This window comes from Pseudopodoces humilis, chromosome 2 (assembly GCF_049639895.1).
Source record: "Pseudopodoces humilis isolate 2021_Gansu_Grassland_sample_001 chromosome 2, ASM4963989v1, whole genome shotgun sequence".
NCBI classification, from domain to species: Eukaryota; Metazoa; Chordata; class Aves; order Passeriformes; family Paridae; genus Pseudopodoces; species Pseudopodoces humilis.
Window position 1 is genome coordinate 109,438,173 of NC_142201.1, and position 24,112 is coordinate 109,462,284.

The following is a 24,112-nucleotide window of genomic DNA, read 5'->3' on the forward strand; positions in this document are numbered from 1 at the left end:
GGCTAAAACTGCCCTCGGATAAACAGAAGAAGTCATCTGTCACCAACACATACAACAACTCCCCTGGCATAACAAGCTTCTTGTGCCTTCCAGCGCTGCTCCTCCAGCATCCAGCTGCTCAGGGTACCTGCCTGCTGCACAACTGGCCAGCAACATGGACAGATTCCACTCACGCTGCCCTTACAGTCAGCACAGAGTTGTTTGAGGGTAAAATTTTGCTCATGTCTCTCCTTCAAGGCTATAAAAAAATAAAAACAACTTCAGCATGAATTTCCCTCTAGACTGTGCACAAAGAAACCAAGCCCCCACTGTACCACAGACTGGCCCATTAAAGCGAATGGTTAAATTCTTGCTATGAAAAAGTGGGCGTTGTTGTCTGTTTTGCAAGGCAGAAATCAATATTCCCGCCTCCTCTCCTTCTGCTATTTCACCTTGAGATACTCATGCTCAGTTAGATGAGATCTGAGTCTTACTCACTGTTACTGCAACTTTTCTCTCCCCAGCATTTCACAGGGTCACAGGTTCTTGGAGTCCTAACCTGCCTGTAATTTACCACTCAGCTCCCTAAACTGATCACTGAAGTAGTGACTGAAGTAGTGACTGATTTTCATTCCAAATCACACCACTGCAGCCATTTCTAACTATTTATCTACACCCTCCATCTTCGTCATTTTCCTCTCTATGTCCTCCAGTAACAACCCTCTTTCTGCCACAGCCTCTCTCTTCTCTGTACCCCTATAATTCACTCCCTGGTGCTAGCCTGTCCGTACTGTGGACATCTTGTAGAAATTATGATTTACTTGAAATGCCCCTCCTGCTCTCACTCTCTCTCTAATCTAACTGTGGGGGGTAGCTTGGTTAAGTCTATAAATTTGGGGAATGGGGGGGTTGGGCAAGGGGGGGAAAGACCTGGGTGACTGATGCTCAGCCCAGGCAAGCCTGCAGCAATGTTGGCTGGGGAGAGACAGGCAGGGGAAGATAAGCCAGTACCATACCTCAACAGCTGCTCCTTCAACCAGGTTTCCCTGCGGCAGTTCAGATCCAGGGCCTGGACCGATTCCCACAGATCAGGTAGCAATAATGCCAGGCTGACTGGGCTGTTCTGATGAGTCCTCTTGGATGCAGTTCTGCCTACAATCATGCCTGCCTCTGTCACCTAAGGATTAGACAACTGCAATATGGTCTGTTTGGCACCACGCTTCAAATCCATTCATAAACTGAAGGCAGTGCAGAATTCGGCGCTCAGTTAGATAAGCTATGTCTCTCACCCACGATCATTCTCACATTTGTGCTCCATTTTAATGCCATCTGACCACTGGCTCCCAGACAGATTTTAATATGTTCCTGTCGACCTCTAATGCCTCGCAACGCAGAACCCTTCCCACCAGACATATCACCTCTTATATTTCCTAGAAGCTGAAAAGACACCAGGTACTCTAGTACAGGTACCTAGAAGAGTAGAGTTGAGGGCTGTTCAGTCTTTAGTTTGCCATTGTTTGCTGGTGACAGTCTGATGAAATTGCTTGAGTTATAATGAAGACAGTTTTCATTATCTGTCATTTAAAAATGTCAAGGGAGCTTAGACTGAATGGATAGGTGCAACCTGTTGTTTCAAACAGCTTTTGATGAAAGAAATACATTTCAAAAGTACCAGCCACTGATTTACAGGTGTTGTACCAAATTACATAAAACAGAGAGATGCCTCCAAAGAAAACAAGCAGATTTCTTCCCTTGCTCTTTAGATTAGACATTGGCTTATCATCAGTATGGTGCTGACTTTCTTCTGCAGTAATCACCAGCTTTCAGATCAGCAAGGTCTTAGATGATAGAGGACAACACCAACAAAACCAGGATTCTTCATTATTAGAGGACACTCGAGAGTTTTGGCTTAGCTATATAAACACTTCACTCTTTTTTTCCATTTTTACTTATGCACTTTTATGGTGCAAATGGTGGACCACTTTACCAACAGATGTCATGACTGGACAAACTTCTGCCCAAACATTTTGCTAGTCCCTCTCTGCTAATGGTGCTGGCCTTTCACAGCTGAACTGCAATAACAGACTGTGTGAATGTTTCTAGTCCATCTGAGCACAAAATCTGCCAGCTTATTTTAAATCATACCAGGCTATTCCCCAGCGGGAATACATCTGCTGACAGTACCTGCCTCACAGGTCCTGAGAGACACCTAGGACAGCATGCTTCTTTCCATCTATATCCTTTTATTTCAGAGCATCCATTTAACAAGTGAGCTGGGGCTACACAAGAGACCAGCCTTGGTAATGGAACTCTGATGGGACACACTCTCTGCCTTGACTTGCTTACAACATGGGCTGTTCCTACACACAACCTGCACCTTTTGCCTGCGCTCTCTGTCAAACAGAGACAAAATTAATGCCAGCAGTCCATCCAGCATGCAAGAAATGCAGGTAATACTGTGTGCAGTGTCCTTAGAAATCACTTGTATTTTTGGTAATTGCTGTTATATGAGCATCCAGCATCCAAGACCGCAGCAAGAATCTCCTGTAAATATTTAAATGCTGAGGCATGGGCACCTTCCACTTTAGAATCCAAAAACAGATTGCTGCTGCTCTGTCCAGTGACACAACTTCAGCCTGCCTGGTTCCCATGCAAGCCAGCTGGCTTCCTCTTCCAAGTCCTTATTTTCCCCCATGTGCAGAGACTGAAGTGTCCTCTGGGTGCTCCTGCTCTTGGTGGTGTTCAAAACTAAGATGATAATGAGGAAGAAGGGCTGAGCCTTAGGATGGTGGCTTCTGAAAGTCACAGATGTGAGGATGAAATAAGAGTTGTTCTGAGACCTGATCATTCCAATGCCTTGCTTCCATTAGGACAATGTTTCCCAGGCATTTACTTGAGTCATCCTTACAAAGCATCTCCCAAAGAAAAGGGTTTATGTTCCTGGCAACATTTCAGAAAAACACGTCCCCAGCTCCCTGCTGCCATAAGCAGGTGCAACTCCTATGATTTCAATAAAGCTGCACTTTCTGTGGCCCTAAGGCTATAACACTACAGTAAACAAAGCCAAATTCCACAAGCCAGATGCTTTAAGGTCTGAATCCAAGTCTTCAACACCTTACAGGTACAATCCACCAAAAGATGGCTGAACTCAGACCATCAGCTGGCTGTCACTGAGATGTTTCAGCCAGAAGCAGAACATGGAACCCAGGGCCTCACAGGCTCTGTTCTGGAGCACAGAAATGGCTGGTGGACACCAGCCCACTCCTTGAAAGGGCAGTGGTACCTTGCTCCTCTAGGATCTATGCTGTGCCAGCACTCTCAGCCTCCCTGCTGAGTCCTCTGCCCTCTCCAAAAATGAAATACCTGTTCTCCACTCTAGTGGCCACAAGGATGAGTTTGAGAAACAAAATGCTGGCACCAAAACCATACAACCTTACAATATCAACTTCTTTACCACTCCGGTTTCTTCATCTCCCCATCGTACAGCTTGTTTTCCCTTCGCATTGAAAACATCCAACAAACACCACTCAGTCCAAGGAAGGGCCAGCTCAAATCTCTTGCCAGATTAGGTGTAGGATCCACTGGCACACGGTGAAAGCACACCCATGGCTCAGTTAGATGACAATGCACATCCTGGACTAATAAGGATGTAATGCCAGAGAGTTGTTCAGGACTGAGTGAACACAGCAAATGAATGGTCTTTCCAGCTTCAGAAGTGGTCCCTGAAGAGCAGCAGTAAGGGACTCTGGCTTGATAGCACAGTCTGGGGGAATGGACTGCACACAGCTCCAGTGAGTAATGCTGAAAATCCATAGGCAAAGGAAACGTTTTAAAACAGAGGAGGAAAATCTACTTGAAATCAATACCGTGAAGGTCTCTAAAAGGAAACACTCTGCAAAAAAGGACACATTTGCCACATATAAATCTTTAATGATATCTTGTAGTTTTAACAAAGCATTAAAAAACCCAAACAAACAAAAAAAGAGAAACCCCAGTTGCTGTAATACACCTGAGAGAGCAATCATCCTCACATGGCAAAATATGATTTTCACACCTGGTAAATGAAATAACTCTGCTGCATCCCAAGGCCAGGGTTAGGGTCTAAGGTGAGCTGTTAATGGAAGGTTAGAGACCACAAAACAGCTCTTCGGGGAGCACCCTTCAGATGCTCCTTTCATGTACAGCAGTGCACAGTAATCAGAAGGCAGTGGCAGCACATACTAAAGTCACTGTCACTGACAGTGGTGCTAACTGTGCAGTCACCAGTTGATAGCTTGGATTAAGATAGCCAGCTCACATGCCTGTGCTCCTCTGACTCAGGAGAAGGCTCATGCCTCTTGTAAGAGCAATTCTGTATTCTTTCATCTCCCTCCTGGCATGCCTTCTGCAGCACACCAGGGTTAACCACTCACTCTCTTCTCTTAGATGAAGACTGAAGCTGCAGAGCTGAGACAACAAACTTTAGCATACAGCTAAAGCCTCTGCACCATTAAAAGAAAAGCAAGCACAGAAAATCAAGGAAAATCCTGATCACAGGCCATGCTGGAACCCAGTGACATTCAGAATCTGTCCTGTATCAGCATGCTAGACTGCTGGATCCAGGCAGGATGGCAACACAATTTGCCAATCATCCAGGAACATGAGAGAAGTGAGGCCTGTGGGAAGCCAACAAGCACCAGAGGTACATACAGATATTTACAACAAAAAATCCAAGTGGAATCGGCAAGAGGAAGAAACACAGCAAAAAACACTACATGATCTAGCACCAAAGACACATGGCTTAACAAGAGGCTTTAGAGTATCTGGCTCCATAAATTAGACTGTGATTCCCAGATCTTTAACTCCCAGCTCCTGCTGATTTCTGAGTATAAAGGGGATGTTTGTCACTCCCAAGATCAGACGCCAGCTCGAATGCCTTTCAAGAAGAACACAGATGAACATGTTCCTAGGGAAGAATGAGCTAGAGCTAAGCCTTCAAACGAGCACAAGGAGAACCTCCTGCCCACAGACAGGAAAGTGGTAACCTCCTTCACTTCCTTTGTGGCTTTAACCTAAACCACAACTCCTCCCTTTGGGTTAGAAGTCTCTTCCACTCTTTCAGATGTTTGTCAGCTTGTCTCTAATACCCAGCATTCGTCACTGCCACATAGGAAAAAAAATCCCAGATCTCTTTTTTCCCCCTCTCTCCCACACCCCTTTTGCAGTTTCTTCCCTAAACAAGAACGGCTTCAATGCACGGGAGAGCAAGTCTAAACTACAGCTCTTCAGGCACAGGCACAGAAATTAGCAATTGCAACATGAGGGGGCAGGGAGAAAGGAGACGTTGGCATACAGGCTACACCAACATTTGGGAATGCTGGCAGTGAGGAAACATTGCTGCCAGCAGGAAGAGTGATGCCAAAATAACTCACAGGGCTTTTCCACGAGTGCAATCACTCCTTCCCAGCCCAGGGTGCAACATCCCTACTGCTCCCCAGGAGAGCTTCAGAGCATGGGTGAGGAGCACAGGGAAGAGCCGTGCCCTTTGTCAGCGCAAGGACAGGCCCCATCATCCCCAGTGTGGGGCAGGGAGCCGATCCCTTCAGAGATCCCATCATCTGCTGAACGGAGATTTAACGATGTGACAAATAGTGGCTCCCACCCAAAACACTCCAAAGGCTTAACCTTATGATATCCAGGTGATACTGGGGTTTTTAGAGACAGTCCAGCCTGGTGAAAGATTAGAGCCGTTTTCTGAGCAGGCATTTTTTGCTACGTGCCTTTAGCAGGTAGTCAGAGAGGTATTCAGTGGGAAACCTCTCCCACAGCTCCCATTGCAACACGCAACCGGGCAGCCACACACGGTGCTGGCTGATGCAGTCACTCCCTGGTCACCTGCCACTCCCAGGACAGCTCAGGACTATGTGCTGTGAAAGAACAAGCTTTTTATTCCTTCAAGATTTTCAGAAATTTCAAATAACTGTTCTACATCTGATCAAATGGGGGAGGGAAAAAAAAAACCACAGAAAACAAAAAAACCGAAAAAGTAGTTTTCAAAATTTCTACCTAGAAGATATGATTAAATGAACTAAATACAAGGTTTCATTTTACCTTCTTGAAATGTTTCATTTTGACAGCTTTAAAATTTTTCTCCAATTTTTTTTTTCCACGATGAAACACAAAATTGGAGTCAACTTTTCCCGAAAATAGCAACAATTCTGGCAAATCAGCAATTTTCTAAGAAAAATTTTCTCTGGAGAAAAATCCTAGCAAAACCTAGTTCTGTTATTTCCTCCCAACACCACACAAGAATATGCCTCCATGGTGTAATTCACCCTTAAGTTTCATAGCAACTCTGATTCAGACATATTGCACACACAGATATTAGAATATGGCTTTGACATCACCAGCACAATGCAAAAGAGTGTATATACAATATGGCCAAGCAACGCTGCTATGGAAACCCTTGCTTTGAATTCCCGTGTATGGGGTGCTTAAATTCTTATCCCTAATATTGCTTTAACAGAATTCTGTGTACTTTATTTGCTCAAGTCATCTCCTTCTTTCTGGGAGGACTCTCCCTCCTGGAAAAGAAAGATGTTTTTGTGGGTGAAGCAGAAGGTGATGAGACCTGCCCTGTTTTCCTGGTGCTGCCATATACACCAGGTGCATGAGCTGCAGCAAGTGAAATGACTGATCTCTGCCTCAGTTTCTGCAGCTGTAAAATGGAAATAAGATGACACGTTACTTCGGATATGACTCGAATATGCTTAGAAATCCTTTGTGACAGCCAGAGGATACATGCATTCCTATTTGTTACTTTCTGTAGGCGAGGAGTTACTGTCCTCTACAGACCTATGCTGATGATCTCTCTATGTTGGAGAACCAAATCAGGAAGTACAGTCACCCACTCATGTAGCGAACAGATAAGTAATAAAGCAGCACACTTGCCAACTCCTAAGGAGGTGGTTTCTTAAAAAGACATAGGAAGCTTTCGTGTTTTGATGCTGACTAATTTCAGAAAGTTCCCATTTCACTCTCTTAATTTTAAACTTCTTCAAAAAACATGTTTACCTGATATTCCGAAGGGTCTTCTGCTAGGGAGGATCAGACCAGCCAGACTGAAGGTAACACTGCTGAAAGAGGACTCTATCTGTCCATCTCCTCCAGTTGCTCCTGATGGCCCTAGCGGTAAATTCCAGGTCTTTATCAGGTCTCACCTGGACAAGGAGAGGACACTGCAGCCAGCAGTGGCCATCTGAAACTATGCCAGCTGCATCCTGGGATGTATGGCACCACCTCCCACAAAATCCGGGATGAATGTGCCACCTAATAACCATCACCCAGCAGCCAAACTCACCCCTGCAATCCAGCGATCGCAAATGCAGATTAACTCACTTGCATTTGTCTGATGGTGTAATTGCCAGACTGCACATTCAAATGAGTATTTGTTTAACTGTGTGATACACAGATAGAGCTGATACACTTGAGGCCAAATTTACCCCTGTTGTAATTTCCCTAACTCCAGTAGCAATTACTCAAAGGACTAATTTGGCCCACAGTGTTTCCTAGTACATGTGATTCATCATTTCTTCCCTATAACAAAGAATAATACACTGTTTCAATCAGTGGTGATGTCCTGGCCTCCTTGAGGCTGCCGGACTCCCTGCTTAATCAGACATAAAACAAATCACTTGCAGAGGCAGAGGCGTACAAGCATGCTTTAATTACAATATTGTAACACCAATTAGAGATCTATCTAATCGAGGACTCAGTACTTCCTACTCGAGTATTACTCCCATGTTGGGATAATTACTGCTAATTAAGCTTGGAACTAATTAGGCCAAATGATCTCATTTATACCAACATAGATGACTTCTAGGAGTTCACACACGCACACAAAAGAAGTCCAAGGGTGATTTTATCATTCCTGGACTCATCAGCACTCCACTTTCAAAATGGACTGCCCTTTCCCAATGGTTAATCCCTTCTAGAACTCAAGTCCCAGATCTCAGATGATCACACGTTCTCCCATGGTGGAGAAACACTCTCTGAAGGCATTTCAGTTGGTTGGCCCAAGTCACCTTCTATTCTGATCGACACAGTGGATTAACAGAGTCATGTCCCATCATGGCCTGGTTAATTCCAAACCTCCAGGCCACTCTCACACAGTTATTGTTACAGTTCTCTGGGCACTTAGCACTCCCCAAACCGCCAGGATAGCTGCGCACAATAAGGAGGTTTGCTGTAGGGTGCAGTGCAGTGTTAAGACAACAACTGTGAAAAAAAAATCCAAAACAACTCTTAAACATGCCAACAGTCACATACTGCAGTCAGAAAAATAAAGGACAACCCATGAAGCTGTGTTAATGTTGCAGTTTCTCCTCCTCCCCCCCAGCCCCAAAATTCTGCACCAGCTCAGCACCGAGATTTTCAGGTTGAAGTGTCACCAAGGCAACTTCCATTTAGACCTGCTCTTGGCTCATGGAAACAAGTCACAAGCAGTAAAGAGGGTGTTCCCTGCCCAATGGTTGAACGTGGTGGGGTAAAACAAACCTTAAAAATAAAGCCTTTACATTTTGTCTAGGTATTTCTGGGGACTGTGAGTTAGCTTCCCACCCAAAGACAGTTTGCACCAGTGGCATGATTTCCTCCTCCATTAATGGCTGATTTCAGATTCATGGCTTAACAAAAGAAGAATGTCACCTATCCAAACACCAGTCCCACCTCTCCAAGTGACTGGACATCTTGCAAATGAAAGGAAGGTCCAATATCCAAGAACCGGCTGAGGGCACCCTGCACTATCTGTCTGCACTACAAACTTCACAAACCTGGGTATCTCAACACCTCTGCTTTGCCTGTCTGCAGAGGCTGCAAACCAGCAGGTCTGTGCTAACAGACACTATAGGTAACTCAGGAAGGGTTCTGTCACAGTCACTGAACATCTATTCTTCCAACTCCTGCCTCAGAATCAAGCCTTACAGGACCCACTTCAAGGTGCAGCATTGCTTCCTCCTCACTTCTGGCTTTCTCTCACCAGCCGCCTTTATTACTCCTAAAGCTTCCTCCTAAACACTTCATTTTCTCACGCTTTCTTGTACTTCAGGCTGGAATCCTGAAGCCGCTGAACCCAGGAATTCACCATTGTCTCCAGGTCTTCTTCCAGCCTGCCCCTTTATCCTCACAGCGATCATTGTTCCCTGGTGAGTCACAGACACCCCCCCTCCCCTTCTCCCCTCCAAATGCCTCCTGAACAATCTTCTCTTTTCCAAAGCCTGTCAAAACTGAGCCCAGCAGGATTCCCTACACCAACCTGACCTGGTTACAATACCTCCTGGAACTGATCCTCCAGCTGTCTGTGAAATTTCTGTAGAAGTGCCACTTCTTTATGCAGTACCATTAGCAGAAGACTAATAAATAATGCACAGGAATAACACAATCCCCAATAAACAATGTACTGCTTCTTCTCCTATTTTCTTAAGTGAGCAACGTGGATCCTAAATCTGATCTCCCCCTCCAGTTGTTACCCAATCCTCGTCTCAGCTACCAAACTCTCTCCTCCCTCCTCTAGCAAGTCTGTCATTCCTTTCTTCCCAGCTGCCAGAGGCTTCGCTGCTACCTCCTCCAGCCCAAATACACTGGCAGACATGAATGCAAGCGTCCACACAACACAAACACAAACATCCAGGCACGTCTCAGGTTGCATGTTGAAAATGCACGTTTCCATGCACTGCAGTAGGGTATGGAAACATGTGCTCAGCCCGCTGAATATCAAATTTAGTTGGGTATCTGCTGGAACCCCTGCAGGAAGAGGTGAGTTGGAGGAGATCTTCTAATGAAAACAAAATCACTGAACCCAAAGTCTGGGCAAGACAGTGGTAGATATATGATCAGAGCAGTCTTCAGCAGAAGCACACATTGGGCCCAGGGGGCCTCTGAATGGCTTCTTTAGCGTTAAAAGGGAGGAATTCAGGAGCTTTAGATCAGAAGTACATCCCAAACAGGCATTAGACTAATAAATAAGGTGTTTTACACTGACAGAGTGCCAGAAACCTCCCAACATCCTCCCCACGGTCTGCATACAGGCATCTCTACAGCTGCTGGTGGCTTGGATGGCAGAAACCAAGCAAACAATCTCCTCATGTCACAGAGGAGGGAAGCAATATCCTGCCAAAGGAACATCAAGCCACAGCCACTACAGAAAGCACCATGAATGCTCTAATTTGAGATTGCAGGAAGTCCTTCAGGACAGGGACTGACTCTTTCCAGGGCCTGGACAGCACACTGCACAATGGGACTCCAGCCCCATATCAGCACTTCAGCATGCAGTGTACAAATATTTACTGTCACCAGCGGCCTGCAGAGAGAGGCTGTCTCAGATGGACCTCCCCAGGGGCATCTGCAGAGATGATGGAAGTCTGAGTCAGTGACCTAAGACCCAGACCTGGGGAGCTCGCTGCAAGCCACAGTTCAGCATGTCCTCCTTCTAGACAGGTTCCCTTTTTTTTTCAAACACTCACTCATTTGGAGGTTTTAGCTTTTTTTTTTTTCTGAGTAAATCCCATGCAGAGTCTGCATACATGCAGAGTAGGTGGCCAGCCCTGCGTGGCCCTAAATGGCCAGCCCTGTATTTAAAAATAAAGAGGCAAAATGTGCAAAGAAACACACAGAGGCAAGAAATAAACAAATTCTCATTCTCCCAGCACATTAGCCATGGGAAAACATGCAGGGTCCCAGCAGCAAGATGGCAGGAGAGTGGGGATGTTGACCTTGTCCCCTCACATCCTGAATATCTGGACTGGTTCCAACTCCTTTTACAAAATGAGAGCAAAGGGGCTGCTGCTTACTGCAGGCATCTACCAGGTTCATAACCTCAGCCCTTCCAGGAGCTCAGGCTCCTGTTGAATAAGGCAGGGACATATCCCTAAGTCTGAGCCTTAGAAACAAGATGTATTTATTTGTTATTATTTTCAGTTATCTGAGTGCATTAAAGGTCAGAACACTTATCTTCTGAGGTTGGATCCACCTCCCACTCATGTGGTTCAAAACCAATTGAATGATTTTCTGCATACTTCTCAAGCAGGGAAAAAAAAAAAATCCAGGGGGAATGAAACCTGATACAGGGCATTTTCTAAAGAGGATCTGTGGGAAACAAGGATCCACCGCAATGGGAGGAAGGGCTTGTGGGCATTCCTGGGTACCTCCTCTCCAGTCCCTGTTACACACAATGAAACATGAATAAAGATGACTGAGAAGGCCACAGCTTTTTACCTACATTTTAGCCTCAGCTGATATCAAGAACTGGAGTGCACAGTATCACCTATGTGATACTCCCAGAGCTGCATTTTGGGTGACAAGATTCAAGGACATAGCTGCATATCCTGCGCCCTGTGCACCGGCTGCTCCATAATCTCCAAGATTAATTTATGCAAAACATGGGAAGATGTGCTTTTTCCTTTTGCAGTGAATGACTTCATTAACCTTTCAGGAGCTTGCCAATAGTGAAGTAGAAGCAATGGGAAAATCACACTTCTGGGAAAAAGGGACTTCTGCCGTGCATCTAAGAGCACATACCTGGGAGAGGCCAAAGACACCAGCAAATGATGGACTCTGGTTTAGGGATCTGCCTTGCTCTGCTCTCCCACACACCCTCCAGTCTTTGCCCTGCTCTTGCAGTGGTCCTCCTCCCCTGGCTTCTGACAGCTCAGGGCATGACCAGGGAGACAAGGAAACCAGATGGAAAGGCAAATGAGGCAGAGGGTTTTAGACAGAGTCTGGAGAGAGACCTAGCCCAGAGGCAGACCAGGAGGGAAAAAGCAGGTAAAACAGGTGAAGCAGGTATGGAGAGGGAGAAAAAAGGCTGTGGGAAAAACGGGAAAAAGTGCACAACACCTTGCATGGAGCATGAGGGAGATCCTCCAGCACACTAAGGAAAGGTTGGAGTGCTGCAGGGACAGAAGGGAGAAATCAGGAATCATCTGGTCAAGAGAACTGAGGCTCATTACTTTAACGAGCCTGGGACTGAGAGATACCTGGTAGGGGGAAATGTGCTACCCAGGAGTAGAGCTAAACTCCACTGGAGGCCAAGAAGTCACCATGGCCTGTCCTTGTAGGACACGGGATGAACTTCAGCACGTGGCCATCTGCCTTGACCCTTTGTGCCTTGCTGCCAGGAACACCTCATGAACCCTGATTTGGCCATGTCTCCCATCAGCCTAGATGCAGCCACCTCTCCCTGTCCTGAGAAAGGGACTTCTCCATGCCACATGTCCCCTATCTGGGCAGAAAACAGAGTTCATGAGGGGATATAAAAACCCACCAATTCAATTGCTGCCTCTGGATCCTTGCAGCCAAAACCCTGTCCCTGAAGAGAGGTGGTTAAATACACCACAACCACCCTGGCTGACTTGGAGGAAACTCTATCCCACATCAGATAGTGGGGCAGCCTCCTCCTGGGATCAAGTGGCTCTCTCAGGCAGATGGGAGAGGGGATCTCCCTACCACAGTGACCCTGTTGTTCCTGTCATGTTACAACAGCAGGACACTGAGCACAGGTCTCCCAGGAACACAGCACTCTTGTCTTGACCTGCTGGGCACTGGCTTGTGGGCTCAGTGCAACTCTCCATGAAGATGCACAGGGCTTCCCAGACCTTTGGTGCTCATCCTCTCCCTCCTGCATCATGGCTTTCCCTGACAGAGCACAGGGCCCTGAACTCAGCGGGAAGTGACATGTGGGACAGCCATCCTCTCAGCAACCAGAGATGTCAACAGGCAGCCAGGCACAACACAATCCATGTGTTTCAGGACAGAGTGTCTAGAGCCAGGGGAATGGGAATAGGACAACGGGTCAAGACCAGAGTAAGTCACAAGGTCATGTTCAAGGAGGTAAGGTGACATCAGGAGACAACATTTGAGACTACAGACTTCACCAAGCTTCCAGGCAGCAACAAAGTCCTCAGACGTTAAAGTGACAGCCGTGCTGCAGCTCAGAACGAGACTCGAGGCAGCTCCATCCAGAGCCGGCGGCACACACATGGAGGGAGTCTCACCTTGCTCCCTCAGAGGGCAACCCCCACCCCGCCTGGCTGGCCACAGCTGCAGCAGGGGCCTGGCCAGCTGATGCCAGCCCTGTCCTGCTCCCTCAGGACTGGCCAGCCAGCCCCACCAGCAGCTCCCAGGCAGCCAGGCCGCAGGGACACGCAGCCGGCAACAACAAAAAGGGGTCCGCGGTGGAGACACACATAAGGGAGGAATTTGGAGGATAAACTAGAGGGAAGCGATAGGAGTGTGCGGCGCATGAATAGTGGGGGAGGGTAGAAGATACAGGGTGAGAGAAGAAAATGACATGAACAGAAGGAAGAGAGCTGCAAATAGAAGGGGATATGGAAACAGCAGAGAGAGACAGATTGCAAGAGCAGTGGAAGTAGAGGAGACCTAAAGGGACAGAATATAATAATAACAACTCTTAAAATGAAAGGAAAAGAGGAGAGAGGGAAAAAGGTAGAAAGGAGAAGGGAGAGGGGTGAGGGGTGAGGGGAGGGATTTATGATTTCCTGGAGAGGGGAAGACAAATGCCCTGCATGTTTTTCTCCTTAGTTTTCAAAGGTTTTGTGGAAGCAGAGTGAAGACTTGTCATCCTCATTTGAAGAGGGGAGGAACTACGGCACAGAGGCAGTGAATGAGTGAGGTGGTAAGAAAGAAGCTTGGCTCCCTACTTTGAGTCTTCCGTCAAAGACACAGGTGAAGAACAGTCTAGACTTTCTTCTCCTGAGTACACCACAGAGAATCCACTACTCAAAGATGGTAGGAAGAGGACCTGCTAGAAAAGTAAGACATAACCCAAAGTAAAGTAAGAAAAAGAGGGGTACCTGTTGTTTTTTTTTGTTAGCACCACCAGCGTCTCTGGAGATCTGTGTTTAGACGTATTCAGAGAAAATTGATCTAGAACACACCAAAACGAGCACTGTCTGTGTGCTTACGTGGGGAACTGTCCCCAGGGAGGTGTTGCAGTGTGGGTTCAGGTACTTGCCAACCCTCCCAGCCCACAGCCAGCTGCAAGGAAAATGGAAGGAGGGTGCACAGGAGGCTGCGTGACGGGGGCTCTGCTCCTGCAAAGCCGACTGATGTGTTTTGCTTGCAGCTTTTTTTTTTAGGTGTCTAAAATTTATCCAGTTTAATTTGTACCACCTTTGTGTTTCAGCTGCCACTATGGAAAACAGGCTTTTTGTGCCTACAAACAAACACCAAGCCCCCAAGCACACGTACACCCAAGCCAAACATAGTTTGTAAGAGCCTTGAATAAACCAAATACCCGGTGCCTGCTTGAACTCCCGCACGCACTTGGGCAAACAGAGCCTCCCAGTTACTCCCTGCACACAGGAACCCAAAGGATCCAGCATTTTCCTAATCTCAGACAACACTACTTTATGGCTTGCTAGCACAAGAATTGTCTACGATTCCCTCATCAATGAGTGAGGAAGGTCTCTCTGCTATAAATTGATGTTAATGGCAGGTTGTGTACCTTGTTTGTTTATTGCCAAGAAGGAATGTTTGCCGTGGCTGTCAAGTTTATAAAAATATTTCCATGACTTCAGACAGCTTGGCATTTTTACATGCAGCTGAGAGAGTGGGTGAATGTACAGATGAAAAATTGAAGAAACATTACTGAGGTTGGAAAAATAGTATCTCCTAGCACCACCAAGGTGGCTTAGAAAGGCCAGGAAGGTCAGCGATATTTCTGAATAAAATGCATTTTTTTCCCACCAGGGGTTTCTGAAGAGCTGGCAATAATTAAGCATTACAACACCTTTCTGAAGTAGATAACCCAGCTGAGGCCATCTGAGGTTAAAGGACTTGCCCGTGATCACACAAAGCAAATCAGTGGCAGAGAAGAGAATTAAACCCAACAGGCTTAGCTTCCATGACCCAAGTCCTACACACCTGGCTGAGGTCCAGATGGAAGGACAGGAGCTGCACCAGCTGTGGACCTGACTGTCAAGCACAGGTCTTCCCAGGCAGTCTAGCAATTGGGCAAAGAGCTGAGCGACAGGCACCCACCCCAACTTCAGACGGTAATTGTGAAAACAAGCGACAGAAGGCTGGGAAGCAGTGCCTAGTTACCAACCACGGTGCCAAGTGGATTAAATATACATCGATAGATTCAATTACAAAGAGCAGCATGCAAAATGGAAGTGATTGCAGTCAAGGACCCAGGATGGCAAGAAATAACCTGAAAATAAAATCACGGGTTTGGGTAAGAAGAAATCCATGCTTCCAGAACTCGCGGACAAAGTTCAGCTGTCAGTCCCCAGGGGTACTGTCCCAGGCCACCCCAGGCTGGGAGGGTGCAGTGACACCCAAGCCTCGAGGGGAGTGAGAAGCCTGCAGGACTCAAGTTTAGTGTGCTGAGAGAGATCAGTATCACCGAATGCTGAGCAGCCCTTTGTTATCACTGTCACCAGAGAAGCTGGAGAGTGAAGTGCAGAGAAAGTGAGCTGTTCTCCTGTGACCCCCCCACCAGCTGCCTGCATCTCGCTGGGGCAGGGCTGAGACACAACACTGAGTGAGGAGGAGGAGACCTGCTTCAAACTTTGGGGGTCCTGGGCTGGAATATCCAAGGACACCCTTCCCAGCATGGATATTCAGCCTTGCATCCACTTGTCCCCAAAAGCATGTTCTGTTTTGGGGGCCCTGAAAGTACTGGATTTAGCAGAAGGTAAGGTCAGATCCTGACAGCACTGCCAAACTCAGCAGCTGAATACTCATCTGTAGGGGGAACAGGAGCTCACTCTGCTCTCCTTCACCCATGCATTTCCCCAGGATTTGTTGTGGAATCTTCATTGCAACCCCCCAGCCACCTCCATCCTGGACTTATCACGACATGTGCACTGCCATGATCACTAGTAAAGATTTAATTTCATTCTTCTTGGAGCAAAAATAGAAAGGATAATCATTCAACACTCCATACACACAGCTGTCACCTGAAAAATGTAGGTGAACACAGTTAAATGGAAAGGCAAGTACAATCTCAGACCATTTTTTGGTACCTGGAGAGCTAGACCAGCAGTATTTTGCATGCAAGATTACAGGTCTGTGTGTAGTTGCATTTTCACATTCCATTACTGCAATTGCACACAGCCAGTTACGTGCCTTAGCAGCAGCTTACAAAAGCAATTGCTGCTAAACATACAAAATCCAGCCCCCAGATGCACACGCGCAAGACTGAAAAACTGGTCCTTATTTTTCTGCCACAGAAAAGATGTGTATTTGCTGGCTGCGCCTGCTCCCTGTGCAAACACCACACCAGCATATTTCCTTGCATTTGTATGTTGAGCCACATATTCATTCAAGCTTTGCAATAACCCAAAATGTATACAGCATTTTGCAATTAGAAGCATCCCAAAAATGCAAAAAAGGCCCCAGTTTTTGCATAAAAAACTCTTCTCCCAGCAAGCAACTGTAACCACCTCTCCAGCCAGAATGTACTGTCTGTTTAAGGCTCCAGAGAACACAGTGCTTACCCTTTAAGACAGTAAGAGATGAATACTTTTTTTCATTTAAACTATAGGGAGTTTTACCTAGATAGACTGCAATTTCCTGAGCTCAAATCTGGCAAAGTGCCCAGGGCTAAGACCACTCCCCCTTCTTCTTTTGGCAAAAATTACCATGGCGTCTTTAATAGTCAGAAGTAGTTTTTAGGGTTTTGTTTTCACAAAAGATGCTGAGAAAAACCCAGCTGTAAGCAAGCAAGCAAGCCTGGGTACTGCAGAACTTCTAAGAACTAGACCGATGTTCAACATCTGAAGAGTACTATCCCCAAATATCCTACCGAGGGATGGTTCAGTTCTGAGTCACAGGGAAGTGGACTGAATCACCAATAGCCATTCCTGCTAACTGCTCTCACCCCCCCACCCATCCCAAGTTTACAATCCAAGCAGTGACCAGGTTGAGGTTAGCTTGGGAAAGCTGATGAGATCACAGTCTGGGGAGATACAGCCTCAGACAGCCTCAAGATTTTGTTAACCGGCTCCTTGTTTGCGTGGAGACACGGGCAGCAGTTGTTACACCAGGTTTACCATATGTTTATAATATTGTTGTTATGGGAATACATGTCCAGTCCATGTCACTGGCAAGTTGCACGGTTTTCTGCTGGAAGGACAAAACAGAATTCACTGTCCAACAGAGCGCCGAGTGTGTGCATACTTCGAGTAGAATTTATCATCGCATAAGTCACGCTCGGTGCAAAACCACACTCTTTGTCCATGGGCTGGTGTGCGAGCCCGCCGTGGTGGCTGCACAGGCACACACAACCCTTTGGGGCGCTGGGCAAGCATTACCCCAGCTCACAGATTGCAGTAGGAAGCTCCACGACAGCTTTAAGGCAATTTGCCCAAGGCTGCCCATCAGATCAGTGCCAGGATCTCAAGTTCCATCAGACCTCCGCATCCAATGGCCATTTCTCACATGGGAGAAGTGAAGGATAAAGCAGGGCTGATGCTAACTCTGTTAGGGTCACAACGCTGCATCACACAGAAAAAATATTCGCTTCCCCACGTGTCCCAAAATGATCTTTAGGGCAGTGAGTTGGCTTAGGGGACACAGGAGTTACATGTCTGTGTGTGAGAGACTGTTGTCAAAACTATGGTGCCTGGGCTGCCTGAACCCTTCGGCATGGGGCAGGGAGCACCACTGGTGCAGGAGCAATGTCAGTGGCTCAAGTGGCTCTGCCATGCAGATGCAGCACTGAATAACTAACTGCTGAGGAGAAATCTCTTGTCTGACAGCCCCCAACAAAATTCAGGCTCAAGGAGTGAAATTACATTTGGTTTATTGCCAGCCCCACCAACTCGTGAGCTACCTCTCTGAAGCAAGAGCAGCTGACTGGAACGGCACACCACCAGTTCAAAGGAAAACCGATCTGCCCATTTAGTCTCCTTCTAGACATCAGCAAACAGCATAAGAAATGGCCAGCTCCCCTCCCCGCCTCCACCCCCCCCAGCCCTGACACGTTGCCATTTTCTGTCCCCGTCTCCACGCAGCTTGTCACATCCCATGCCGTAGTTGAGGAACGCCGTGCAGGGTTTAATTGTGCACACGTTCTCCGGGGAAGGGCGGCATGGGATGTCCACAAAGGAGCAAAGGCAGGAGGCCAAGGCTGGTTATTGGCCTCGAGTCATACTTGCTGATTGGCGTGTCAAGGATTTTAAAGTGCATAGCTGATCAGATCAGCAGCTTGTCCTAGAAGGAGAAAAGTGACATAAAATATGCACAAGCCTTCCTTCTGTCCTGACAGCAGGTTGAGTTTTCAGATGATGTGGAAACAGCAGCCTGCTCTCCTCCCCCCAACATGGTCTCCTCTCCTGCCTTTGCTGCAGCGCTGCCGTCTTGTTCCCGAGGCCAGAGACTCTGCTCCCTCCCCAGCCTTCATGCCGAGGCTCAGACTCTGGCCAAGGGGCTCCATGCCACTGTTTTTATGCCCACTCAGCCCTTAGTCTTTCTTCTCAGCATGCCAAGCAGGGGCTCATTAGTGTTCCCTGTTGTTAAGCTTTTGTGGCTCAAGTCCGACCAGCGCCAAGCTGGAACAGAAAGGCCATCAAATCGCCATCCAGGAGGGTGCAAAACTTCCCTCTGCTGCTAGACCAGCTGGAATTCAAACAGGTGATCCTGGAGAGGAAAGGTGGAGCGTGCACACGTGTGATCTGCGTGTGTGGGAGCAGCCTGCGAGCTCTCCCTGCAACGAGCTGGTGCTGCTTCAGCTTCTTCCCAAAGAGAGTGACTTGGGGTGCATCTGACCTGAGACCTGTCCTCTGCACGTGAGTAACATTTTATTTGTGCATGCGAGACGCCTGCGGTACATCCCTGCTCCATCATGGGAATGCTGCCATGAATGGAAAAGCTAAAGCATGTCACACACTGGTTTTAAGTCTCAGCCACCTCACATGCAGTTGGTGCTATCGCAAAGTCGGCTGTCATGTACTACTGCTACCAGGCTGAGGGAATAAGCTATCCTGTAAACTGAGGAAAACACAAGAGTTGGGCCATGTCTGTGCAGGAACCACGCTCACAACACATGCACATTGCCCCTCAAGAGGAAGGATGTGCGACACAGGCAGGTGTGTTTGCACAAACTTGCTGTTTCCATGCATGTGGATGTGCTGGGTGCATGGAAACATCGATAAAGCAATAAAAGTTTATTTCTTCCCCACACTTCTTTTCACAAGGGACATATGACTTTCTCCTTGCTATAGTCACATTCCAGCAAAACTAACAGAAATTTACAAAGATATTTTAACGGAAGGCCCCTCTACCAGAGAAGCCACCTATGGAAAAGGCAAGGCACAGGCTCTCTCCTCATTCTCTCAAATGCGATTCTTGCCCAAGTCACAACCACTCCAGCTACAAAAATCTCTTCCCCTCACCAGATGCCCCAAACTCTGCCAAGTCAGAAAACTCAACCTCTGTCTCAACCTCAGCCTTCCATACTGGAAAGTCCTGCTACATCACACTTAGCTTAGCTGTGCTTTAACCTTGCTCGTGCCCTGATGCAGTTCAAAATTTCCCCTCTTTAAAAGCCCTCCAAGGAGACGGTCCAAGGTCTTCCTCAGACATGCTTCCTCCCCACTCCCCCATCTGTTGACATCCCCTCTCCACAGATTTTCCACCCAGCTTCAGAACCATAGGTGCTGGAGGCACCTCCTTCTCCCCAGGTCCAGCTGCCTAGAACAGGCATTTTTCCTCCCTTCCTCATTGCCTGACAAGTCTCCTTTCAAACATGATCTGATACTTCTCCCCCTCCTGTGACGATAAACCTCAGAGTCTCTCTCCCTGCTTCTCACATACCTCCATCACTGGACTGACTGTAAGGCATGTGGGATAAAGCTATCATGGAAAACGTTACAGCAAATCACAGGGTTTTGCTTTGATTCTTTTTCTGCTTATTTATTTATTTATTGAAGGGAGGTAACAAGTCAGAGAGAAGCTGGCTGAGATTTCTGCCGTGCATTTTTTTGCAGCAGCAAGATCCTCCATCTTCCTTGCTGGATTGAATAGGGTCTCAGGACAATTTAGACTCCCTCCCCCATCTCCCATTCCTGCTCATATTCTTCAACACATGATGCTCTCCTCCCAGCCTCGACTGGGAAAGCACATATCCTCACTCTCTCCCCCTCTTCCAGCTCCTGCCTCGCATAGGTTGTGCCAGGACATTAGGATGACGAACATTCGTGCAGCTCAGGATCTTGTAGGTTATTTTTTAACAAAATAACTAGAATCAATGAAACCTGAATAATGGCACACGACAAACTTAAAAGACCTCGTGAGGATGCACCTAGCATTTCAGGAGGCTTTCTGTGTGTTATGCCACAAGGAAAAAAAATAGCCCTCCAAATTTAACCAAAGCCAGTACCGATACTGCGATAAGCCCGGGTGTGAGGAGCAGGGATTCTCTCCCCTTCGTTTTTTGGTTTTTTTTGGTTTTTTTTTTTTGGTTTTTTTTTTTGGCTCTTGCACATTATCACCTCACCAACAGTAGGATAACAGCTACAAAACCTCCGGCAAGAGAGCAAGCAAGCAGCCTTCGCATTGCTGCTCTCACGCCGAGCTCGATATTTACTTGCTGATAAACGGCAACTGTAAATACATCTCATCTAATCTCCCGACATCCAGGAGGGGGAAAAAACATCTCCCATCCCCGCGGCGATCTGCCTGCCTCCGGAGGCAGCGGGATGGACGGCTGACAAAAGACCCCGGCTTTCCACCCTCCCCCGCGGGGCTTCTCCCCGGCGCGGGGCAGCGGGGCCGGCGGCCGCCCCGGGCTCTCCCCCCGGCCCGCCACCCCCACAAAAGCCGCCGGGACAGAAGCCAACAGGTGGAAGGCGCTTTTTGTCCCTTCCGCGCCCGGTCCCGGGATCCCCCCCGGCCGGCGCGGTCCCTCCCCTCGCCCCGCCGGCGGGGAAGAACCGAGACGGGGAGGAAACTGAGGCACGGCGCCCCGGCCACGGCCGCCGCAAAACTTTCCTCCGCCGAGCCGGGGGCGGCGGGCAGCGGCCCGGGGCTGCCTGCGGCACACGCGGCCGGGGGAGCGGGGGCGGCGGCGGGCGGGGAGCGGCCCCGGGGGCGGCGGCGCCGGCTCGGAGCCCGCGGCCGGCGCTTACCTGTCTCAGGCGGCCAGGGCGCGGGGCGGCATGGCGGGGGCGGCGGGGAGCGGGCGCTGCTGTGCCGGGCGGGCGCTACGGCAGCATCGGGGCAACTCACGGGGAAGCCGTGCCGGGCCTTTGGTCTGCGCGGGGCGGCGGGGCGGCGGGGCCGCCTCCCCCCGCGGGCGCCGCGGCGCTTGGTACGGCCCAGGCATTCATGCCAAGCGGCTTTCACACATGGAGGCTTGTCTCCAGCGGCTGCTGACAAGCCACAAACAAGGCGGCCCCCTCCCTCCTCCTCCTCCTCCTCCTCCTCCTCCCGCCTCCCGCCTCCCTCCTCCTCCGCCGGCCTCCTCCATGCGAACTCCAACTCCGGTGACAGGCGCGGGGCAGGCAGAAGGGCGCCCGCCGCCTCCCCGCGAACATGGCAGGCGGCCGCTTTCCCCCTGGCCGGGAGGGATCGGGGCATTCCGGGCTCCCTCCGGCTGGAAAGGCAACGCTAAACACGCCGAGTAAAGAGCACGGGTCCGCCGCGTCCCACCCTCGCCAGCGCCGCCACCAACCATGGCTCCCGGTGCTCCGGCTCCCCGAGGAGCCGGCCGGGAATTCGCCCCGCTTCCTCCCTTCCAAGGTCGTGCAAATAACCGGGCACGCCGAACGGCGGAGACCCAACGCCAAGAGAGAGCCTCGGGGTCAATTGCGTCCCGCAACACCGAGGTGGTGGGAGGCAAGGGGAAAAGGCGAGGGGAAAAAAAAAATCACAAAAAACCAAGCCCTCGTGGACTCCCAAAAATTTTTGCAGCCACCCATTACTGTAAAAAGAGGGAGAACCCAGTTCTCCAGTGAAAAAGTCGAGGTGCCACAAGGCATGGCCAGCTCTTAGAACCCAAGACATCCAAAGAGGGCCTGGCCCAACGGCGGGGCCATGTTGGGTCCAGGCTTACGGAGATTTGAGCCAAGTTTTTTCAGTGACTTCAGCCGAGAGGGTTCCCTGGCCATGCAGGTTTGCACGGCCTCCGTTCAGCAACAGCCAAACCAAAACATAGCCCCTGTGAATCATTAAACTGTGCTGCCTCGCGTACGGGTTCAGCAGGGTTCAGCCGGCCCAGAAAGCAAACCACATGACCGACTGTCATAAGTTTCGTAACAAAACCACAGAACTCAAATCTCAAAAAACACATCCCTGCCCAGGGATAACAAAAGATTTTCTTTTTTTTTTCCTCCGAGTCTCAACAGTAAAGGTCTGTGGAGCCCAGAAGAGTGTTGCACAAGAATCAGCTGGTTTCATTTAATAAAAGTAATTATAATAATCTTAATAATCACCAGTTGGATAGCTTTTGTTGTCCAATGATCTCAAAGAATATTTACTAACCCAGACAACTATTTTTATCTAAACAAGTGGTAAAACATTTGGGTAGATGATGTGACCTACTCTAGGTCATCTTCCAAACCTGTAACAGAAGGGAGAATGCACATTTTTGAACTCCAGCGCTCAACAGAAAAGCCACTTCCCAAAAACAAGAGCTCCTACAATTCCCCCAAAACTCAAGAAAGTTTTATTCAAGTCACAGTTTTGCTGAAAGAAATTTTAACCAGGTCTAATTTGTAGCTTGGATACTAGGACAGATGCAAATGAGGTTCTTCCCAGGAAACAGAAATAGAGGTCAAGTGGTGAAGGAAGACTACAACTAAGGTTGACTGAGGAGAAGGGGAAGAGCAAAGCCAGGAGAGAAGGCTGGAAAATCAGACACACCTACAAATTTCCCAGCTGGAAGAGCAGGATAGCTCCAAGAGATCTGGGTGAAGGGTTTGGAGGCTCTGTGAAGAATATAAAAAGGTGGAAGAACGCAGAGTCTGGAGTTTGACCTGCAGGAAAGCCAAATCAACCACTTGCAGTCAGGCACTTGAGACTTGGTGGGGCGCACTCACACCAAAGCTTTGGCCACGGTGTCAGTGAACCTCCCAAACAGGCTGGGAGCTGGCACCGCAGGTCCTCCCAGAGAGGATGACTGCCACGCTCCGCCTGATGGAAGCAAAGCCAGATTTTGGACAGGGTAGTCATCATGTCCAGCTTCATGTCTCAGTCTCCACAACGGGACGCAGGGCAGCAGCTGTGCCCGCTGGTGCACAGGGTCCTGCAGAGCCCGACATCCATCTCCAGGTTTTGGGGTCTTTAAAGAGAGAAAAGCATCCCTGTCTTGTCACAGGTTGAAGCCTGATCGTTTCAAGTATCTGCTAATGGGGTGAAACAAGCTAAGCTTCCCTTGTCTAGGAATGGCTGCCCCCAGTGGATAGCCTTTCTCCACTGCTCCAAATCTCACTCTTTCCAGTCGCTTTTCAACTTTGATGAAGATGGCTTGGTCTTCCATTCCAGTCCCTGGACTTCCTAATGCCTAGCCAGCTCTGGGTGAGACCATATCTTCTCGTTACTGCTGAGAGCTGCTGCTCTTGGCAGGGTGGATTTTCCCTCTTCCTTCATTTCCATAACATTTCCCTTCTGTTTACTTCCCCATTGCTCTCCTCATGGCCGCAATTCAGGACAGCATGTAAGCACATGTTTAATCTCATTGATCTCGTGGCACTCCACTTACGAAGGAAAATGCGGGTCCCTTTGCCCAGCTCCTGCTTATGAATTTTTTTGTCAAAGAGACATGAGGTAAAAAGTTAGAAGTGGCCACCCAAGGGCAGACTGGAGTATGGGCTTCCCCCTTCTCTCTGCTGAAAGCTCAAGCAGCCCGGTTGCTGATTCCTGCAGATGCTTCCTCTCCCGGGTGTGTGTGTGTGCACCCAGGGAAGCCACAAGGCCTTTAGGAAAATCATAATGCCCTCTCCAAAACAGCCAGCACCTTGGGAGCTGGAGCACATCCATGGGACATTCAGACTGGAAAGCCCTGTGGGAGAGAACGAAGTGCAGGCTGGGTCTTCCATATATCCTCCATGGGGGCTTTAACCTGTTTGGACACTGCACCTTAAAAAGAAGGGTCATCCTTTCTGGGGGCTCACAGAGAGCCCATCCTGGA

The 24,112-nt window shown here is 48.6% G+C and overlaps 1 protein-coding gene across 1 annotated transcript in view; it reads right to left on the reverse strand.

Moving 5' to 3' along the window:
- The window catches only part of LOC148184954 (uncharacterized), a 46,397-nt gene extending 25,185 nt beyond the window's left edge, over positions 1-21,212 (reverse strand). The window contains 1 exon segment of the mRNA XM_088051883.1: positions 21,111-21,212. The gene's annotated coding sequence lies outside the window, so the exon portion shown is untranslated.
- Between the last annotated feature and the right edge of the window lie 2,900 nt (positions 21,213-24,112).